This window comes from Rhinolophus ferrumequinum, chromosome 10 (genome assembly GCF_004115265.2).
Source record: "Rhinolophus ferrumequinum isolate MPI-CBG mRhiFer1 chromosome 10, mRhiFer1_v1.p, whole genome shotgun sequence".
Classification (NCBI taxonomy): Eukaryota; Metazoa; Chordata; class Mammalia; order Chiroptera; family Rhinolophidae; genus Rhinolophus; species Rhinolophus ferrumequinum.
Genome location: NC_046293.1, coordinates 87,436,078 through 87,459,307, shown reverse-complemented (window position 1 = coordinate 87,459,307; position 23,230 = coordinate 87,436,078). Strand labels below are relative to the sequence as shown.

General features: G+C 45.1%; 1 protein-coding gene and 1 non-coding gene across 5 annotated transcripts in view; one reads left to right on the top strand and one right to left on the bottom strand.

The window, feature by feature from the left end:
• Positions 1 to 14,400, bottom strand: part of TSPAN11 (tetraspanin 11) — a 71,253-nt gene extending 56,853 nt beyond the window's left edge. For all 4 annotated transcript variants that reach the window (XM_033117584.1, XM_033117585.1, XM_033117586.1 and 1 more), the window contains exon 1: positions 14,214 to 14,400. The gene's annotated coding sequence lies outside the window, so the exon portion shown is untranslated. The remainder of the gene's footprint in view (positions 1 to 14,213) is intronic.
• Positions 14,401 to 16,834: 2,434 nt separating this feature from the next.
• On the top strand, positions 16,835 to 16,905 carry LOC117029481 (small nucleolar RNA SNORD56). Its single transcript, XR_004424221.1, has one exon. It is a non-coding gene; the product is annotated as a small nucleolar RNA SNORD56 (small nucleolar RNA).
• The last annotated feature ends 6,325 nt before the right edge of the window (positions 16,906 to 23,230 follow it).

Genomic DNA, 23,230 nt, shown 5'->3' with positions numbered 1-23,230 from the left:
AAATCCTTTTGGAAACAATCCAAATGAGGCACAAATGGGAACAGGACAGTTGTACTGGTGGGAAATGCCTAGGGCACAGTCAGGTGCTTCCTAGAGGAGTCAGACCTCTGAAGGAATCACACAGGGAGGGCAGTTTTGACAGGTATGCACAATGAAAATGTGTATGGCCCTTCTCTGAGCCCCACAGCCTCTTTTCCTTGCCCTTGCTCTAGTCCTTAAAGATGGTTCCCAGCAGAGACTGGGAAAGCCAGGAGCCCTAAAGCCCACCCCAGTGGGATCTCACTGCTGAGAAACATAAATGCCTTTCTCTCCCACCTCCTGCAGACACCCAGCATCACAGGCTGCAGAGCTGTAAGAGATAGGGTGTGTGTGTACGCACTGGATCGAAAAGTAGCTGATTGAATAAACAAATGCCAGATCCAAGGGATGCAGGTCATTCTCCCCCTCAGCCCTGTACAACAGCTCCTCCACTGTGGTCATGGCCAGGCCTCACAACAAATCAGCCTGAGGATCAATCCCTCCCACTGATGTGCAAAGAGCGATCAAGGCTCAACTAAGGAGGGCACACACAACCTACAAAAGTGACACACCTGGAGCACCTGGCTCAGGTGACCAGGGAGACTGCACCACTGGATTCCACAGGGCACCTACTACATAAGGTCACTCTACCAAGACTGGGAGACATAGCAGCTCTACCTAATACATAGAAATAAACACAAGGGGGCAGCCAAAATGGGGATACAAAGAAACATGTCCTAAATAAACCAACAGAACAAAGCTCCAGAAAAAAGAACTAAACAAAATGGAGACAAGCAATCTACCAGATGCAGAGTTCAAAACACTGATTGCAAGAATGCTCAATGATCTCAGTGAGAACTTCAGCAAAGAGATAGGAAACATAAAAATGGAAATAGAAAACATAAAAACCAGTCACAAATGAAGAATACAATAACTGAAGTACAGAATACATTAGAGTGAATCAACAGTAGATTAGATGAAGCAGAGGACTGAATCAGTGATTTAGAAGATAAGGTAACAGAAAAAAACCCAAACAGAACAGCAAAAAAAGAATCCAAAAAAAATAAGGATAGTTTAAGGGGCCTCTGGGACAACATCAAGTGTACCAATGTTCACATCATAGGGGTACCAGAAGGAGAAGAGAGAGAGCAAGGAATTGGAAACCTATTTGAAGAAATAATGACAGAAAACTTTCCTAACCTGACAAAGGAAATAGACATACAAACCCAGGAAGCTCAGAGATTTCCAAAGAAGATGAACCCAATGAGGCTGATCCCAAGACACACGATAATTAAAATACCAAAAGTTAAAGACAAAGAGAGAATCTTAAAAGAAGCAAGAGAAAGGCAGTTAGTTACCTACAAGGGAGATCCCATAAGACTGTCAGCTGATTTCTCAACAGAAACTTTGTAGGCCAGAAGAGTTTGTTAGGAAATATTCAAAGTGATCAAAAGCAAGGACCTAAGCACGATTACCTTACCCAGTAAAGCTATCATTTAAAATTGAAGGACAGATAAAGAACTGCCCAAGAAAGAAAAAACTAAAGGAGTTCATCATCACCAAACCAATATTACAAGGAATGTTAGAGGGACTTCTTTCAGATGAAAAAAAAGATAAAAAATTTGAATAATAAAACGGGAATGACTACATATCTATTAACAGTTACTTTAAATGTAAATGTATTAAATGATCCAATTACGGTGGCTGAATAGATAAGAAAACACGACCCTTACATATGCTGCCTACAAGAGACTCACTTCAGATGGAAAGACACACAGATTGAAAGTTAAAAGATAGAAAAATGTATTTCATGAAAATGAAAAAAAAAAAAAAAAAAAAAAAGCTTGGGTAGCAATACTTATACCAGACAAAATAGACTGAAAAAAAAGAAACCTATAACAAGAGACAAAGGAGGAGCCAGTGATTCCACTTCTGGGTAGTTCTTGAAGAAATCCAAAACACCAATTTGAAAAGACATATGTATCCATATGTACAATGCAGCGGTATTTACAATAGCCAAGATAGGGAAGCAACCTAAGTGTCCATCAATAGATGAATGGATAAAGAAGAAGTAGTACAATGGAATATTACTCAGCCATAAAAAGAATGAAATCTTGCCATTTGCAACAACATCGATGGACCTACAGGATATTATGCTAAGTGAAGTAAGTCAGACAGAGAAAGCCAAATACCATATGATTTCACTTATATATGGACTCTAGAAAAACAAAATAAATGAAGAAACAAACTCATAGATACAGTGAACTTTTTGACGGTTGCCAGATGGGAGGAGGTTTGTGGGAGATGAGTGAAAAAGGGGAAGGGATTAAGAAGTATAAATTGGTAATTACAAAATTGGTAGTTATAAAATGGTCATGAGGATGTAAAGTATAGCATAGGGAATATCGTCAATAATATTGTAATAACTATGTATGGTGTCAGATGGGTACTAGATTTATTGGGGTGATCACTTCATAAGTTATATAAATGTCTAATCAGATGTTGTACACCTGAAACTAATATAATATTGTATGTCAACTGTAATGGAAAAATAAAAATATTAAAAAACAAAACCCTAAAATATTGCCCTTGCACATCTCCACAATCTTTCCCCTTCCTGAGAGCTGGACCATTAGATTTGTCTGAAATTCTGCTTCAACCATGCAGACAAAGACAACATCTCAGAGGAATGGTTCTCTAACTTTAGGGTACACTAGGATCACTTGGATGACTTTTACAAACACAGATAACTGGGCCCCATCCCCAGAGATTCTAATTCAGCACATCTGGGGTCGTGCCTGAGAATCTGCATTTCCAACACATTTCTTAGACCAGCAGCATCAGCATCTCCTGGAAACCACACACTGCCCTTGGGGATACCATGTTACCCTGAAAATAAGACCTAGCCAGACCATCAGCTCTAATGGAGCAAAAATTAATATAAGACCTGGTATTACATTATAATATAATATAATATAAAACCCGGTCGTATTTTACTGTAATATAAGACTGGGTCTATAATATAATATAATATAATGTAATATAATATAATATAATATAATATAATTTTTGCTCCAAAAGACGCATTAGAGCTGATGGTCCGGCTAGGTCTTATTTTGGGGGAAACATGGTAGTAGAGAAACAAGATGGCCTGAACCTGGATCCCTGTATGACTGTGTGGAGCAGAACAGCTTTCCTAACCTGAAGAGAAAGAAGCCTTATTCTTTAAACCACTGCCCTGTTGGGTCTTTGATACAGTAACTCAGCCTTGTCTCTAACTGAATCACATCTCTGGGAGTCAGTCTTCTCTACATAATGTCCCATTCAAAAAGAAGAACAAGAAAAAACCCTTACTCTAGCTCCATCTCTAGGAGCAATAAATTAGTCATTAATCAGACTAGTACACAGAGCCAGGATACACTCTCAGGTATAAGATTCCCAAGCTCGATCTAATTGTGATCCCAAGTCTCTTACACGTCTCTGGATCCTGTCTCCTTCTCAACTTACTGCCAGATCCTTCTCTTCACCACTCAGGTCTGAAGCTTCACTTCCTTGTCCACCCATTCTGCAGCCCAACACCGTGCAGCCTCCTTCACCACTCCACTCACCACAAAGTCACTTCTAATTGCAAAAGCCAAAGGTGACTTTTCAAAGCTCATTCCGCTTCACCTTTGCTGAATTTGTAATCATTAATCACGCCTTCCTTTTGGAGCTCTCTCTGCACTGCTGATTTCATGGTACCAGTCTCTTCTGATCATTCTCCCATGTCTCCAATTTGTCTTGATCGGAACATCACACCACCAAGTCTCTGACTTTGTCCTTTCTTCCTCGGTCTCATCAACTGGGTCCTCTTCTTGGCTCATCTCTTTAAGGCTCGCATTCCATCCAGGGTAAGATGGGGACCATTCTTTGTGCTGTGCCTCTTAACTCTCCTCTTTCAACCTCATTCATGCCCAACTCCACCCTCGTCTAACAAGCTGATGATTCTCAAAAGCCTGCTGAGCTGTAGGCTCACTCACATGGCTACAGGTCCTTGACATTCAGCAAGTCCAAAACTAAGTCACCTCCTTCCCCCACCAACCCAACCATCCTGTGTTCCTAATCTTAATGAGACTCCATGCATCAACCGGTCTAGCGCACAACCTTCGGGATTATGTTCAACTCTTTCTCAATGTCACCACTTCCCACAATACTGAATACTTCATCAAGGTGTCCCCTTCTGCAGCTCTCAATAGAAATCTTATGAATCCACTCCTTCTGCCTTCTCACTGCTACCACCTGCCATAGGCTCTCCCCTCATTTATTGTTGCAGTGGCCTGGTTGGTTGTTCATGCATATGGTATATGACGTGCTAGGTGCTGGAGACGCAAAACAAAAAGGATGAAGAAAAAAGAAGGCAAAGAATAAAACAGTCCCCGACCTCAAATAGCTCTCAGCCAGGGAGGTAGAAACACCGGCAACATCACTCAACACAACACATGAATGTGAGTCTGGTCTTCTCATTTTGGTTTGTGCTGTCACATACGTGGAAAGAAAAGTGTCACCCTTACCAGCTGTTGGACTTGGGGTGGGTCATCTAAATAAGAGGGCAAGGGGCCCCAGAAAATGACGATGAAGTCCTGTAAGTGCTGGCTGACCACGCAGCCTGCACGCTTCCTGGGGATGATGGCAGGGACCGGCCAGGCTGGAGGAGAGGTGCTTGGGGTGGGAGGAGAGGCTCCCCCACAGAAGCCTTCATTATGGTGCATCTTACTTCGTGCTTAAGTGCATTCACAGCCTGCTTGCTGGGAATCAAAAAGGTGCAGACATTCCTTCCAGCGGCAGGAAATGGAAAAAAAAAAAAAGCCTGAATGACACAAAACTCATCTTCTTTCCCAGAGAGGAGGATTTGTACAATTTCTCATTTGCTTTCAAAAGAGTGCCTGTCTTGCCTCTGGAGCAGGAAAGCATAGCTTAGCAGTAAGCCTAAAAGACCATACCTTCCAAGGACTTATATAATTCGGGGCCCCTGAAAAATGTTACCATATATATGCTGGGGTGCTACAGGTTTCAGCAGATGCCCGAAGGGGTTTATAACTTCTCCCTAGGAAAAAGTTAAGGCTCCTTTTGGGTAGTTACAGATAAGGTCCGTTTTATCAATTCATGTCGTAGGCACAGGTTCAGAGACCCCGTGGGCCCAGGGATGCCAGGAGAGGCAGACGGGGGCTAAAAGCCAGGCATCCTGGCTATGCAGACCCTCGCTTTAGCTTGCGTTCTACCACAGCACGCAGACTACAGATCTGCGTATATAAGGGTGAGAGAAAGAACACTCATGCATCCAAATTCAAATTCCAATTTTCACTTTGGGACTTGGATGTAAATCTGTCAGGTCTTAAGTCCAGGAGGTGATGTAATTTACTGACGAGAGTTTGGAAGCGGCTAAGCTCCCTGATAAATAAGCCACGTTTCCTCATCTCAGGTCTGCGAAAACATATTTTCTAGGGACTTAGAACCCTCTTGGAAAGAAATAGCATTTTCTCCTTACATGAGAGCCAGGCACATAGATACTTGTCTTTTTAAAGATACTTGACCTTTCTGGGCAAGGAAATAATGCACTCACATGGCAACTAACCAATAACCCTGCTCTGTTACCTTAATTCTTTCTCAAATGAATGGTTTGGTGCCATGAGTTACAGAGGGCGGATGTTATAGAAACGGACCTGGCATCCGAGCGCCCTGGACGTAGCCCACATTGGCTCCTAACCAACCATGTGTAATTACATCATCAGCACGCTCATCACTACCCATTGTTCCCAAGGTGTGCGAAACCACAATGTGAAGATGGAGAAGGAAACTTAGACATCAGTCAACTCCCATATGTCGGCCAGAGAGACCCAGGAGGTGGATGTCATTTCTCTATTCTCACTGAGCAAGGCTGAGCAGAGCTGCAACTCCAGCCCTTCTATCTGGTTCTCAGCCCAGGGCTCCGGGTTTGGGGGAGCTGCAGACTCCCAGTGCTGCCGACGGTCATGATCCCCCAGCTCCCAATGCCTCTGGTTGTCACCAAGACCAACAATTCCAGGACGTCAGGAGCTAAAGAGCCTACGGTGCTTTGGAGACATGAAGAGCTCTAAAAGGATGTCTCGTCATTATTGATGAAAATATGTAATATTTATACTACATATTATGTAATATATGTAATATATTTATAACCCACTTTGCCTGCTAACTTCCAAAATGAGAAACAAAGAATTTAAAGACCCAGCTAGCTCTGTGGGTAGCAACTGTATTCTTGACAACTTGGATAGAATCTGTATCTCTGGCGGCCCCATATGCCTCTGGTCCTTGAATTCTTTCTAAGATGGCACACAGCAATCCAATGTGTGGCTGACGCCCTGCTAAGGATGCACAGGACACTGGGCAAGACTTGGGAGAGCTGGGAAAAACTGTTTTACATATTCACAAGCTCAACCAATTTAGATTTATTGAAATGTCACGTCGTGCCTGATCATAGGCAAACTTCCCCACTTCCACTCCCTCTGGTTTTGAGGCCAAACCTCCCTGGATTTGAAGCTCAGCTCTGCCATTTGTTAACTGTGGGATTTAGAGAAGGTCTTTAACCTCTCTGTGCCTCAACATTCACAACTGTAAAAGGGGGATAATAGCACTGATTTTTATAGGGTTGTGGTGATTATAGGAGATAATGTATGTTAAAAACCTCACAAAATGTCTGGCACATAGTAGGCTGTCAACAGATCATAAATCTTATTACATTTTTATAAATGCCCCACATGCTATATTGCTGGAGGGCAGGCAATGGGGCAAAGTACCCTGAGGGAATCTGTCCTTTGGGGTGCAGAATGGGAGGGGTGGTTGGGAGAACAGAATTCACCAGTTATGAGGTGAAGGTCAGCAACACAGCTTTCCTACTTCCTAGGCATGTATCATGTTTATTTAAATTATTTTAAGCTAGTTCATAAGTTGTTACTTCAACCCCTGTGTTTAGCAAATGGGTACCTTCTGTAAGTTCATATACCAAAGACAAACATATAGAGGCCAAAAAGATGTATACACATTTTAAGAAAGAAAAAAACGGTACTAAAACTGTAATAGTCAATAAAGATTCAATAGTCAATACATAACAAAAGATGAATACAAGTCACGTTTGACTTCTGAAGTTACAAGAGGTGCTCAAAGAGGTTACCATTAGCGTAATTTTAATACGGTTTTCTCCTTTCTTAAAATGTATATACATTTTTTTGGTACCCTCTGTATATGTAGCAATGAAAAGTAGAGCCCAAAGCTAAAATTATTATTAATGGTAACTTTTAGTAGGGAAGAGTTCATTATTGTTGTTGTTGGTGGTGGTGTTATTCTAGCCCCAAGTTGTGGTTCTTGCAGCTTACTGAACCTCCCAGGGCCTCAGGTGAGTGTAAAATAACAATTGCGAGCCCAGACCTTGCTGTTCCCCCTTGCCAGCTTTCCCCTTTCCTCCTGCTCTCTCCGCCCAGCCCATCTGTGAAGTGTAGGTTTAAAAGGCCAAGACTTAAGAGTAGTGTTCTCATACTTGAGATGCATCAGAATCCCCTGGAGTGTTTATTAAAACACAGATGCTGGGCCCACCCCAGAGTTTCTGTGTCAGCAGGTCAGGATGGGGTCTGAGATTTTGCATTTCTAACCAGCTGGGAGCCGTTGAATCTTTGGGACCTCCCTTTGAGAACTACTGCATTAGGTCAGTGCTTTGCAACCTTAGCTGCACTGGAACCCCCTGAGGAATTGAAAATTCCAATTCCCAGGCTGCACCCCAGAATGACTAAATGGGCTCTCAGAAGGCAGCAGAGGAGAGATCCTGGTTCAGAGGCAAGCTTCCCTCCAGCCATGGTGCCCGAGTTCAGTGCCTGGGGGTCCCTGAGCTGTAACAATAATCGATAATCACAGGCTGATGCTGGATGGATTTGGGCTCAGCAAACTGTTGCTGTAAAGGACCAGCAGCAAATCTTTCAGGCTTGCAGCCCACGTGGTCTCTGCTGCATATTCTTTTTTGGTTTTTGCTTGTTTATGTCAACCTTTTAAATATGAAATCTTAGCTTGCAATCCATACAAAAACAGATCGTGAACCCCTGGAGAATAGCCAGTCACGAGCTACCAAATTTAATGTTCAAAACAGCTATGCACAATTAGCATTATTTATATAATAAATTAAAACCAACATAGAATGCAGATTAATTTAAAGGAATTAAAGGTACAAAGGAAATGTGGCTTCTCTGTTATCTATAACTGCTCCTCTTAACAGTTTTCCTTTATACATTAAAAAAAGATGGGGTGGGGGTACTTCTTTCCACCCTCCTTTTCTAGTTCACGGGACAAATACAGCAGGACCTCAAATAACGTTGTTGCATTCAGTGTCCATTATAAAGTGCAGACGCCACAGGAACTTAACCATTGTTAATAAAAATTAGCCCACGGTAAAATTGATTTCCTTATGAGTCGTTTCGCCTAAAATCTCAAAACCTCTCAATGAAGACTTACTATATTTGTTTCCTAGTGTTTGCTTGGAACTTTAGAAGTTAAAAGCCCTTAGCTATCTGCCCTGTGCTATCAAAAAGTAATTTTACCTTCTGAGTATTTCATTCTTTCCCAGTGCTTCTGCCTGTCTCATCCTCCTTCCCCATTGAGAGAATTTATCTCTCCTGGGAGACCTGGCTTCCCTAAGCCTCTGTGTGTGCAAAAAGCACCCCCAAATAGGAGTCACATGGCACTTTCACACAGCCCCTTCCCCTAGCCTCTCTTCTCTCCGAGTCCCAAAGCACTCCTTCCCCATCCCAACTATCTGCTGGGATCCAGTATAAAAAGGGTCATAGTCGGAGCAGCTGGCCAGTATCTCTGAACAGGTCTAACGACTCCTAGAAGCTTTTAGCTTTGCAATCTGCTCCAAACCTCAGAGGAAATGGACAATGCCCACCTTTGTCCTGTCCTTTGTTCTTTGCTTCTGAGCCTTTTCAACACACTAGAACCTGTTAGTAAATGACCTAAGCTGACTTTTAAATAATGTAAATGATTTAAAGCAGAAGGGTGGAGACCTGGAAGAGGAAAGGGAAGCCTGCCCCATCTTCCAAGGACATGCAGCTAACTGGAATCTGAGGGCACTTGAGGGCACGCGTGCAAAGGACTTGTTCTACCCTAACTGGGCCACCATCCAAAAATGTGACTAAAACGGAGGATGAAGCCTTGCTGGCTCCGTGGGCATGCAGCCCATGCAGTTGCACAGGAACCCACACTGAGTAGAAACTTGCTGACTTAAGGCCCTGCTGATGGCATCTTGGTGGGCATGGATGTGAGCAAAGGAGAGATGCGCTGTGTGTGTCCCTGTTCTGTGCTGCCGCGTTTGACCTAGCGCTCATGATGCCCTAGAGCACAGAATTCCACTGAAAAATGTGAAAGATGTAAAGTAGAAAGTGGACACTGCGCAGTGAAGTCACTACCGAAAATAAGACCTAGCCGGACCATCAGCTCTAATGCATCTTTTGGAGCAAATATTAATATAAGACCCAGTATTATATTATATTATATTATACTATGTTATTATTATACTAGACCCGGTCTTATATTATAGTAAAATAAGACTGGGTCTTATATTAATTTTTGCTCCAAAAGACGCATTAGAGCTGATGGTCCGGCTAGGTCTTATTTTCAGGGAAACACGGTATCAGGTGGATGGTCTTTGATTAATTTTTTTCAGAAACAAATTTTCATGTATAGTAAAGTTTGGCTGACAAAAATCTTCCAAAACACAAGATCCGTGTTAAAAAAAAAAAAAGAATCCATAAGTAGGGACAAGGGTGAGAAGTACGGCCATCACCCCCTCTGCCATCAAAGACAGTCAGGGAACTACTTCAAAACAGACCAGGGAACCATTAGAGCAATCTTCCTTAACATTTCCTGCACCTCTGTGGCGTCCTCAATTCTTGAATGCTTGGTATTTTACAGCGAAGCTCCTTAAGCCTTTAAGGGGCAGTGAAAACCGGAGACAGAAGATGTTCAAATACAGCTGCGTCCCTCCCATAGCTGTGTGTTGGAAAGGCACCCAGAGAGAAAAGGAGCGCTCAGCTGGCCTAGGGCATTACCAGCGGGAAGCCACGTACCACCCCGACACTGACAGGAGAGGTGTGTTTAGACACAGCTGTACAGCAGTCACCATCCAGGAGGCCCCTTCTCACCATGAGCCCTTTTCCAAACAGTTCACGTTGTCATCAGAACATGGGGCCCCATGCCCCTATACTGAGTTGAGCTCCCCAGACTTAACCCAGTCATCCGTACACCAGGCGAGGAGTCACAGATCATTTCCTCGGTTTGTAGGATGAGAAAACTGAGACTTAGTGAGGTAACGTAACAAACCTAGTGAGATCACACGGGAGGCAGGCGCAGAGCCCGGATTCCAGGCTGGACTGTCTGACCCGGAGCTGGGCTCTCTGCCCACAGCCACCTCTTGTTTAACTTGCCTTCTCCTAACTGCAGCTGTGGCTGGGGTGAACGCCACACAGTTTGCGCTCAGCAGTTTTCCCATCTCTTCCTGGGAGTGACTTTAATCTCCCCAACAACTAGGGCTTGGAGGTCAGGGGCTGGGTCTTGCTGTGTTCCTCAGGCCTGAACAGTCATGGCTCCTAGCAGGCACGGGTGAATCTGTGTATATTGATTCCCCTCACCAGCTGTCTGCTTGCGGTGTGCTGTCTTGTAAGTGCGTACCGTATGAGGCCCGGAACCCACAAGAGTCAGCCAGAGCAGGACAGGCAGAAGCAGCGGTCAGCAGTCTGAAGGAATTAACGAGGATTCTGATCTGTACTCATGCCTCTTCTCTCCACCGCCCTCCAAAGCCCCCTCCTCAACCAGCCAGCTAAACGACCCAACGCAACGGCCAAACCTCCTTCTACATCCATGGGTATACTATTAATATAGAATTTTATATCTAAATAAGGTATAATTTTATATATTATCTAACTCTCTTATAGTATACACAGACTAGGCTAACTGCCATGGGGTTTAGTAACGGTGGTGGTAAACCCGTATTCTGTGCCCCAAACCCGGGCCCAGTGCTGGATGCAGGAGTCTCTCTGCCACCTGCAGATGTCTTTACAGGAAGAGACACACGAGAGATGTTTTTTGTGAAGCTGATGTGACTGCTAGAAATGTGGATCAGGCTGAGCCATCCCGTTGCTGTCCTTTAGGCCCAGGAATTGCTCAGAGAGAAAGGTTTCTCTCCACTGCCAACTACTCAAGAAAAACGCTGCTGAGTGGACATCTCCTGGGCAGGAGGCAGGTCTGGGCAATTTGCCTGGGAACACACCCAAGGGAGGATGGTGATAGACAGGACAGTCACCCTAAATAGACAGCTCTCATCTATCAGCATGTGGCTTAGCCATTCTGCAGACACTCAGTGTGTTCTCCTGGTCTAGTGCTCGTCTCATGTGGGCTTCAGAGTTCCCTCCGGACACAGATCTGTCATACCCCTCCCTCCGGACACAGATCTGTCATACCCCTCATTGCTGTATTGTGGGCAAAATCATTTTCATATTAACCTTGACCAAAATTTCAGGAAATTAAACCAGCTGCCGAAAAACACCCCTCTGATGAAATCCATGGCGGAGCAGAAGTGATCTGTGGAAACCACTTCCAGGGTCTGAACTGCTGCCTTTGGTCGTCCTTGAGGGCGGGTGTGCATTACTTCCGGTTGGAGTACTATTTTTTCAACTTGCAGTTGAAGAGGCCCCTATGGTCTTCTGACACAATGGTTTTGTAGTTTTATTTTAGTGGGAGGGTGTTTTCTTCAAAGGAAATCCTATCTGAAAGCCAACCTGTAACAGACTGACCCTGAGCTGAGGGTGTGAGGGACCCAGGGCCCTGCCTATGGAATTTGCTCCTCCCTCAGAGGCTCCTAGAATCAGTTAGAAAACCATGCAGCCATTCTCCCTGTATTAAGTTATTCACTCACTGACTAACACAACCTTTCTCGAGCACCTACTGTGCTCCAGGTGCTGGTGAGCCAGCAGGTAACAGGACGCGGGAGGAGACCCTGCTCTCCCGAAGCTCAGAAGTTCCTTTAGACGCTGGTAAGTGCTATGAAGGAATTAGAGAGGGGATGTAATTGTGGCCAGGAGGTGGCTACTTTAGACGGGGCATCAGGAAAGGCCTCTCTGAGGAAGTGAAACATGAGCTGAGAGCAGAAGTACAGTCTGGAAGAATGCCTTGATTTTGTGAGGAAGCAAGACACAAAGAGGTGACCTGACTTTCCCCCCAGGTCACACAGCGGGTAGGAAGCCAAGCTGAGACTAGACCCTGGGTTTCCAGGATTCCTGGCTAGGGTTCTTTCCTTTCACAATGTTTACCAAACAGCTACTACATTCAAAGAAGTCTCGGTGACAGGTGATGTCCAAGGGCTGACAAACCACCAAACACTTCCTGTTGTCTGGGGCTGTCCTAACTCTGGGCTCCCAGCCCTCCTCACTCAGTTACGTACAGCCTGGGGGCTCTGTAACCCAGAAGGCAGCACCCTGCAGCCGACAACCCTGACCCGGGACCTCGGTTGGGAAAGCTTCCTCCTCTCTTATCTCCCTGGTTGCCAACTGTGGCGAGTGCTCCATGCTGCTTCCATTGTTGGCATGAGGATAAAAGCAAGACTGTGGGTATAAAGCCTCCTGAGTCGCCTGGCTGAAGGCTTTCTGGAAGTCAAGCTCTCAGGGGCCAGGACTTATAGCCAGCCAAGCCAGTTTCCCCTTGTGCTGCAGAAGGCACTCACACAAAAACTACACACACCACGCAGACCTGTCCGCACCTCACATACCCAGCGTCCAAAGTAATCTAGGCAGACACTTCCATTATGCTGAATATCACAGGAAGCAGCACGCAAATGACCGCCTCTAGGACCCACAAACCAAACAGCTCCAGGCTACCAAGCATTCCCCACACTTCCCATCCACACCCATGGGCCACTGGCATTCGCCCTGCAGCCTCAGAGCCTTACCACTCAGGCACTTTCTAAGCATTAGCTAATTTGAGCCTCCAGACACATCACGAAGGAGGCAGGACAGTGGTTATTAGTCCCATTTTGCACATGTGGCAACTGAACCCCAGAGTGACCTGGGCAGAGTGACTGCTACTGACATTGTAACAACCACTAAATTCTGATTCAAACCCAGGTCTCCAGACTCCAATTGCAGTCTTTCCACTATAAAAATAAGCTGCCCACAAATTAAACACAGGCCTCTCTGGCCTCATTCTCTTCTCCACCCTTCCACCTCCACCCTCTGCCCTAGAGTATACTTAGGCATTTTTCCAGAAGCTGCCTCTCCTCTCCACGACGCCCCTGCCTCAAAATGTGTGCCAACGTCCTGGAGACCTTGGTAGCACTGATTCCTGTACACTCAGCAACTCAGACCCAAGCTGAGATGCTCTCCAGCCCAACCCAACTGAGCCCTCCTCCCTTTCATATTTTCTAGCCGAGTCACGCATGTGAACTCCACATGTATCACTGGTGAAAATACACTCTAGAACCTTCCACATTTTCTTTCTTTCCATAGCCAACTGCACGTGGAGGAACTGGCAGGCAAACACAGGTGACAGGGCCTGCAGAACCACGTTCCCCCAAATACACAGCTGTGCCCACGGGACTCATGGACAGCCCTGTACAGGCAGACAGACCCGCTGAGAACAATCGTGTGCATGCATGAGACACCCCAGCTGCCAGCATTTAGCAAGCACTGTTTTGCGTGGGGAACAGAGCCAAGGACTGTACAATTTTAGCTAGGATCACTCTGGACCTGTCACCCCAGGCGTATGCTTAAGAGCCAGCAACTAAAATTCAGGGTGGACAAAGAGAATGACATTTTGAAGAGGGACAGATACACACTGAGCACTCTGGACAGCCCAAGACCCTCGGGCAGAAACCAGGGGCACAGTTATGGACACAAATGCTGGGGACCCCAAATAGACACCAGTGCGTACACACACATCCGTCCTGAGTGTTCCGAGGATTCCGGCCCTCATTCCTCATCCGAAGTCAGCTTGCTCCTGTCCGCCGGGGCCCCGCGCGGTCCAGCTCCCGGGACCATGCAGGGGCAGTGGGCGCACCTCCTCCCTGAGGCCCGCCGGCCTCGCGGGGTCCCCTTCCTTTCCTCAGGCCCCCGCCCCAGCGGGCCCTGCCGAGCCCGGCGCACTGCACTTACCGGCGGTGGGCCGCAGGGCTCCGTTTGCAGCCAGGGCAGCGGAGCCGAGAGGCGGAGCAGCGGCTCGCAGGGCCTCCCCCTGTCCGCACGCCTCGCCGCGCTGCTGGCCTCCCACCCCGAGAGGGTCAGGGTGCGGGCACCCTGCCTCCCGACCGGCGCCCCTGGGCACTTCCTGCCGGCCAGCGCCTCCGCCCGCCCCGCCCCGCTTCTCCAGCGCCCACCGTCCCCCCCACACCCCCTCCAGTTCCCAGGCTCGCTCTCTCCTAGCCGGCCAGCGGCCTCCCCAGAAACCCTGTGCAACCGCCTCTTTGTTTGGGAGTTGGCTTCTCTTCAATGCACAGCACACAGAGAGAATTAAGTCGGAGTTAGGGGCAGCTGTGCAGTTGCCCGGGGATCCTTGTTAGGAGCGGGTGGGGATGGACTGGGGGTGGGGCGGCTTACACGACATCGCCGTCTGCCCATGGCCTCCTCCCCCCACCCTGGGCCTCTCAGAGGTCTCCTTGCCCCCTAGGCTGGCTCCTGGTGGAGCAGGAAAAGAGCAGCGTCCCGGGAGAAGTTGGCTCCTGGGGATTCTCGCACAAGCCTGTCAGATCCCAAAGAGCCTCCCCTCCCCCCGTTTTGCCCCCCCCACACAAGAAAGTCTCCTGTCACAGCCATCTCCCTCCGAGAGTCCTGCTGACCACCAGCCTTACATTTCCTGGGCTCAGGGAGAATCGAAATCGCTTCCTAGGCTGGAGAAAAAGGAAGACTAGGCAGAAGAGAGCCCGCCTGCCTGTGCCCTGGCGGGGAGCTGGGGCAAAGCTGCCTGTAACTGGCTGTGTTCTAACAGTGGGGCATGCCTTATGTCTTATTTCCCAAAGCAACAATGTCCTGTGCTTATCCAACCATGTTATTTTGAAACTTGACTGCACTGAGCAAGGTTATCCATTTATCAGGTGCTAGGTCAGGGAAGCCACCCGGGACAGGGAGAGCTGACAGAGGCATGGCACTGGGGCACCAGCCTTGTAAATACCCAGGGCTGCTGAGAAAAGATTAGCAAAGGGGATGCAAAGTGAGGGTCTGAAAAGATGACTGTAATAGCCTGTGTGAGAGGAAGACCTGTAATGGGGGGTGAAATGGAAGATGCCGCAGAGGGGTTCTGCTGAGCTCCTGGTGAGTGTTGTAGAAGGAGGGGTGGAGCGGGCGGGTCTCAAGAAGACTATGGTGGTGCTGTGTGTGATGAAGTCGGAGGGGGATCTGGAGAGACGTGAAGCTGAGAGAAGATGAGATGGAGGGAGACTATAGACAAGGTAGAGAGGGCCGAGCAGAGGAGAGAACCCAGGTCTAGGAGGGCAAAGGAGCCAGTGAAAGAAACCAAGGCCATCCAGGGTAGTAGCACTGTGCCGGGCGCCAGACGCAGGAGAAGAGGGCCTGTTTAGTGTGGGCCTGTGCTGCAGGGACGCCAGTTGGAGGGTCCCAAGAAAACAGGAGGGCTTTGGGGGCTTTTGAGAGAATTATTTCAGTGGTGGGGAGTGTAAGCCAGATCGCCCCTCCTTGGGGACATTTGGACCAATCGATTCATGAAGAGACCCAAAGGCACATCTCCTTGCTTCCATTCTGGAGGACTCTAAAAGGGCTATGCTGTGGCCACGCAGCAGTACCCATCTGTCTCCTTGTACCTGCCCCCAAAGAAAGGAGAGTCAGTGAGCCAGATCCTTTCAGGGACTTTGCTTCACCTTTGTGTTTGCACCTTATGTCTCCCTGTTTGTTCCCAGAAAGATGACTGGTCAGCCAATGATGAGTAAGATTCCTCACGGGAGGAAAAACTCAAGCCAGGTGCAGTCGAGTGGGGACCAACAGAAGAGCCCACGGGGTTCATAGAGGTGGGCACAGCCCCCCTCCGTCCCCCGGCTAAGGAGAGCCTCTACCTCTGTGGCTGCATTCCTTCCCAAGGGAAGAGAGTCAGTGATGTGCTCTCCATCTATTCATATGCGTATAGGTTTTGTCCCTTGGGGAACTACAGACATCAGGAGACTTAAGGTTCTGCTGCCTGCAGGCAAGGGTGATTGGCTTGAATCAGTTTCCTATTATGATGTGTGGGATTCACAGATCTTGGATTGACAAGCTTGATCTCCTTTACTTCCCCACCTAACTAATAAAAGCTAATGCATAGGCCCTATTTGGGGCATCCAGTCCTTGAGACTGGGGGTCCCTTGGCCCGGTTTATAATCTATTATTGACCACTGTCTTTTCTTAACCCTGCGCCTGCCCTCCTCGCTCCCCACAACCCTTGTCGCGTGGGACGCGACACTATGCCAGCTCCAAAGCTTTCCAAGGGATCAGCTGAGACTTCTGTGGAAACTGCATCTACCCAATCTATTTTCCCACACGTGTTGTGCCTGGTACCTCCCAACAGACTTCCTGTATTCAGATCTCCATTTCCATGCAGAGTCTGTTTCCCAGAAATCCAACCTGAGATATAGGGTCACTGAGAAAAGGGAGAGTGAAAGAAAGAAGAGGTGGGATGGTTACTAGACTTCTGTGGGGATCACTTTGTAAGGTATATAAATGTTGAATCACTATGTTGTACACCTAAAACTCATACAATGCTGTATGTCAACTATAATTAAAAATAACTTTTACTACAATGAGGGTAACATTTTTCGTCAACAGCAGTTCACCTAGTGAGTGTTGATATTTTGGGTCTGAGTGAAGCTGAAAGAAAAAAAAATAATAAATTTTAAAACACAACGTAAGAAAAGAAAACGTGGATGATGGTAAAGATGATGGCATAATGGAGAGAAGACCGTAACATGGTCAGAGAGGGGCTCGAGCAAGCACAGAACGGTGTGGCTTCTCCCTCTGACCTTCCTGCAAGACCTTTAGTGAAGCAGACCTCTAATGCAGGTCTTGACCTCTAATGAAGCAGTTTCAAGAGACAAATTGTCAGAAAAAGTCAGAGAAGGTGCTGTTAAAGGAAGACTGAGAAATGAGAAGTGAGTTATTCGTATGAGGTCTGACAATTAAGTTCGTGAACTTGTTGCTAACCTTATTTGATATCAGAGGGATTATTCATTGTGAATTTGTACCAACTGGACAAACAGTTAACCAAGTTTACGATTTGGAAGTGCTGAGAATGCTGCATGAGAAAGTTAGACGACCTGAACTTTTCACCAACAATTCATGGCTCTTGCATCACAACAATGCACCAGCTCACATGGCACTGTCTGTGAGGGAGTTTTTAGCCAGTCAACAAATAACTGTGTTGGAACACCCCCCCTGCTCACCTGATCTGGCCCCCAATGACTTCTTTCTTTACCCAGAAATAAAGGAAATATTGAAAGGAAGACGTTTTGATGACACTCAGAACATCAAAGGTAATACGACGACAGTTCTGATGGCCATTCCAGAAAAAGAGTTCCAAAATTGCTTTGAAGGGTGGACTAGGTGCTGGTGTAGGTGCATAGCTTCCCAAGGGGAGTTCTTTGAGGGTGACCATAGGGATATTCAGCAATGAGGTATGTAGCACTTTTCCTAGGATAAGTTCACAAACTTAATTGTCAGAACTCATAGTAGAATATGGGTTTTCAAAGGGTGGGTAGAGGAGAGATGAGAGGGGCAGATCTTTAGAGAGAGAAGAATGCTGTAGGTGGGGGAAGGATGAGGGAAGTGCGTGTTCATTACAGTTAGTAATACTAAAGCAGTAATTAGGAAAGAGAGGGTTGGAAAGTGTTCTGGAGGGACCTTTTAGCAATATGAGAGGGCAAGTGATAGATGAACCTCTGGATCAGGATACCCTGTCTCCAGCACTAGCCCCAGTAATGTTAAACATCTAGAGTAGTGAACCAACAGAAATATGATACATAATTTAAAATTTCCCAGTAACCACATTTAAAGATGTAAAAAAAGAAACAGGTGAAATTAATTTTAGGGATACATTTTATTGAACACAGTATATCTAAAATACAATCATTTCAATATGCATCAATATAAATAATAATTAAGGAGACATTTTACATTTTCTTCCTACCAAGTCTTCCAACTGGGGGTGCATTTTACACTTACAGCACATCTGAGTTCAGATACTAAATTTTCATTGAAAACACCTGATCTGTATTTATATTTCATAACACTTATGGTTGAAGAAGTAGATTTACACACCTAAGTAGCTGCGCACATACTTATGCAGTCCAATAACCGAATTAAATGATCAGTTTTGAAATTTAAGTGTACATGAATTAAAATTAATTTAAATAAAAACTTTAGTCCTTCGGTTGCACTTAGCATATTTCAAGTCCTCAGTCACCACATGTGGTTAGTGGCTGCCACACCCGACCACACAAGTCTAGGATATGAATTCTCAGACTTCTGGATTTGTGTCTTCGTTTTGTCCTCATTTTTTATGATCAAATGGACCCCTGGCCACCAACCAAGTGCTGCTCCACTAACACGATCCTAATCAGTTCCATCTTATTTCACAGAACACACTGGAAGAAGACGAGGGAGAAGGGTGAGAATCCAACCTCTGTGGGGAGGGAAAGGGGGGTTTGGCGTGGACTAGATGAGGAGTGAGGAAAATGAGATGTGAGTTGGAAGTATTTCACCCTGATTGTTATCCTGTGTGCACATGAGGAATGTGGTGGTTTCTTTGCCAAGTTGGGTGCCCCAGAGGTTGAACTGAGAGTGCACAAGACAACTGTCTGTTGGCGTGAGCTCCCAGTTTAGTAGTTCCCCTTGAGCTCGGAGCACTGGCTGAGTCACAAACATTTGGGTGTGGCTGCGAAGTCTGGACTTCATTTCCTGCCATCTGCAAAATGGGGAGAGTGATCCCTTATTTGGGAACAAAATGGGAAGGACTGGCGACGTCCCAAGTATGAAGCTCCAGTGAAGGAGGAGTGTTAGTCCCAGATTTGGAGACCTGGGCTCCTCATCTGCCTGTGGCACATCTCTGCCCCCGGCGGGGGCTGGCAGCTTCTGCTTTCAGTCCACACTCTGGCACCGTTTGCCTGCCTTACACCTGATAGATCCATCATGGGAAGCTGAAGTGATGGAAGTTGCAGAGACTCCTTTTCGAGATGTAAAGAGAATAATCACAACACTTAGACTTCCTTCCTTTGCTCTGAAAGGGCCCACATCTATTAGTCGTGGGTACCGGGTGGGTCCCTCTCCATGCTGGCCCTGATAGATAGCCTGGCTTCCCAGCACCAGTATTTATCACAATTCCTAGAAATGGAGGCACAGAAATACCACTTTTTCAGTGGATGGTTGCGCGTGCACACACACGCACACATGCGTGACACTTATGAGTACAATCTGGTATTGTTGACACCCCCAGGATATATGGCATTCCGGTTGTACCCTACAACCTCACAGGTCAGGAAATGTAAGACTTGGATTTCTCCCTGTCCTGAGTAGTGAGCCTACCTTTCAGAACAGTTTCCAGTCACTACCTCGGAGGGTTGCAAGGAAATGCAGGTTCCCTTGACAACCTCTTCTCCTGCCTCGTTGATATTCCTGCTTGGTTGAACAGCCGTCCTGATGTGACCCTGATTTGAACTGTTTGCAGAGACTCTGAGCCATTCCCAGGAAAAACGGCTATGTTCTTGGAGGTGGAAATACCCAGGTAGAAGGCAGTCCCTCCACACGCTCATCACGTGGCTTTTCTGACTCAGTCTGTTTCCCCACCTTTAAAGTGGGGAGAAACTCATGAGATTTTTTTCCTACCATCTTAGAGAGTGGAAACTGCCCTTGGTTCCTTCATCCTTGTGAAAGATAGAGCTAAACAGGCTCTGGTCAGCTCCGTTCCCTGTTCCAGAAGGACGGGGAAAGGACTGGAAGTTAAATACTAATCAGGTAATATTAGCTTGAATTCTACCTGCATAGAACTACGAACTTACTCATTTTTGCAACAATACCTGGTGCTTAATAGGAGGTAGCTGAGACATGATTGTGAAATTGAACCTGACAGTCTCAGGTGTTATTCCTATGAAAAAGATGTTACCAGGAGTGGGAGTTTTCCAACTGTTCTGAGGCATTCTTCCAATGACGCCAAGAACATGCGTTGTGCTAATTAGTGCTTAAAATAACTATTGATCTTTATTAGCAGCGTCAACAGCATTGCTCGGCTGTGCAGTCGCTCGTCATGCTCTCTTGGCGTTTTACACGAAGGCGCGACTGCCTGGTTCTTTCCCAGGAGAACAATAGTTAAGGCCAAACAGAGAAACACTTGTAGGGTCCAGAAAACATAAGTATAGACAGCTGAGCAAATATATAAGTAATATGTAAATCACACCAATATTTGGTATGTGTAGCACACTCTGTTCATCTCTCTCTTCTTCACTAAGAAGTTTTCCAGAGCCTGCTTCTATAACTGGCACATTGGTTCTCCCAGGGATCAAGGTCACTTGCCAAGGAAGAAGAGAAGCCTTTGGATAAAGACGGTGGAGCATCTATGTTATTTAAGATTGATATTTTGGGAATAGGGTTTTTAATATTTGCAAAAGTATAACATCTGTATATGTATATAACATCTATATATCTCATCATAGAAAATTCTATTATAAAATATTAAAGAAGAAAGTAAAATCACCTGAAACCTTAGCTATCAGAGATAATCACTATATTGTTTTGGTGTGTACCCTTTCAACTGTTTGTGTGTGTGTAGCCTGATTTATATCACTTTAGATTGTGTTCTAGTTATCTTTTTATGTCGTTGGATTTAAGAGCATATTATCATTTTTGATGTATGTGGATGTACTATAATTTATTTAACCAGTTCCCTATTGATGGACATTTAGGATGCTTTCAATTAAAAAAAATACTTTACAATGTGGTTATGAAACATTTTTTTACATATGTCTTTGTCTACTTATTCAACTATTTCTTCATGAAAAATTTCTAGTAATGGAATCACAGACAATAATATATATTTATATAAATACCATATGTTTATATGTGCATAGAACAATGCATAGAAAAAGTTGGAAGAATATGTTCGAAACTTAATAGTCATTTATTTTACATCATTATATTAAATGACTATATTAAGTCATTTATGCTTAATATAGTCTTTTATGTCTTGAGAGGAGACTGGGATTGGGGATATAATCAAAGAGGACAATTAGTTAAAATTAAAGGTAACACCAGCAAAAAAGGAGAAGATGAAGTAGTTATCAGCTGACAGTCGTACATCATTGGAGATAAAACTGTCCACCTAATGAAAAAAAAAATTAAAGGTAAATACTGGAAGATATAGAAAAGGATAGTATGTAAATTGTAAACTGCTAAAAGAAAAGGAAAGGAAACACAATACCTAAAAGGTTGATTAATGCAACAAAGTAAGGAATGCAAAAAAGTAAGGAATGGAAAAAAGAAACAAGAAAATACAGTTAATAGAAAGTACAAGTATATGGACAAAATAAGTCCAAATATACCAATGCTCAAAATTACTGTAATTTGGTAAAGTCCCCATCAAATATAGCAATTCTCATATTGGGAAACAAACAAAAGTCAGTTATGTGTTGTTTAAAGGGAACACACAAAAATACAAGACACAGAAATTTGCAAACAAAGGAATGGAAAGTGCTAACACCAAGCAGCTGGTATGCCGATATTAATATGAGATAAAATGGATTTCAGAGCCTAAAGAATTAATGGTTTAAGAAGAGGTCTCTTGGTTTTGTGCTTGTCTATTCATGTATCTCTGTGCACAGTTTCAAAATGTATGAAGAAAAATGACAGCTGAAGTAGACAAAAAATAACCAAGGATTTACAGCTGCACTGTAGTAGCCACATACAATTAAGTTCCCAAACTTGTTGCAACGATGTTGCTAAACTTTTTTGATATCAGAGGGATAATTCATTGTGAATTTGTACCAACTGGACAAACAGTTAACCAAGTTTACTATTTGGAAGTGCTGAAAAGGCTGCGTGAAAAAGTTAGACGACCTGAACTTTTCACCAACCATTTATGGCTCTTGCATCACGACAATGCACCAGCGAACACGGCACTGTCTGTGAGGGAGTTTTTAGCCAGTAAACAAATAACTGTATTGAAACACCCTCTCTACTCACCTGACCTGGCCCCCAATGACTTCTTTCTTTACCTGAAGATAAAGGAAATATTGAAAGGAAGACATTTTGATGACATTCAGGATATCAAGCGTAATATAAGGACAGCTCTGAAGGCCAATCCAGAAAAAGAGTTCCAAAACTGCTTTGAAGGGTGGACTAGGCGCTGGCATCAGTGCACAGCTTCCCAAGGGGAGGACTTCAAAGGTGACCGTGGTGATATTCAGCAATGAGGTGTGTAGCACTTTTTCTAGGATGAATTTGCGAACTTAATTGTCAGACCTCGTAGTAGAGCCAGCAGTCAGCAGGCGGCTGAGGACGTAAAACATGGCTAGCCCAAACTGAGAAGGGCTGTGTGTATAAAACATACATTGAATTTCAAAGACTTGGTATGAAAACTCATGTAAAATATCTCAGTAATATTTTAAAATATTGATTACATGTTGAAAAGGTCCTATTTTAGATATACTAAGTTAAATAAAGATTAAAATTAATCTCACTGGTTTCTCTTTACTTATTTTAACATGGCTATAGAAAATTTAAAACAATGTACGTGGCTCACATTTTATTTCTATTGGACAGCATTGAAGAAGATTTGAATAATGCAGTTAATAAGTATGGACTAACAGATATATAAAGGGAGTGTTTTGACCTCTCAGAGATTTTGTACTCTTTTCAAACATTCATGCTACCTTTATAAATCGATCAATTACCTAGTAGCCACATGAAGATCTCAAAAATATCTAAAGAGGCTGCTCTCTAACCACGGTGCTTTTTCACGCCCCCAGGAAATCCTCGTTGCCTTGTCCCAAAGCTCTTGCCTTCCTTGTGACTGTGGGGAGGTGTCTTTGTAAGGCGGATCTGTAGGGGGCCAGCCCCTCATGGTGGGGAATCTCCATCTCTCTCAGGAGCCCAAGTTACCTGAGGTCCTACGCTGCCTCTTGGCCCCAGCTCACAAGATTTGTTGT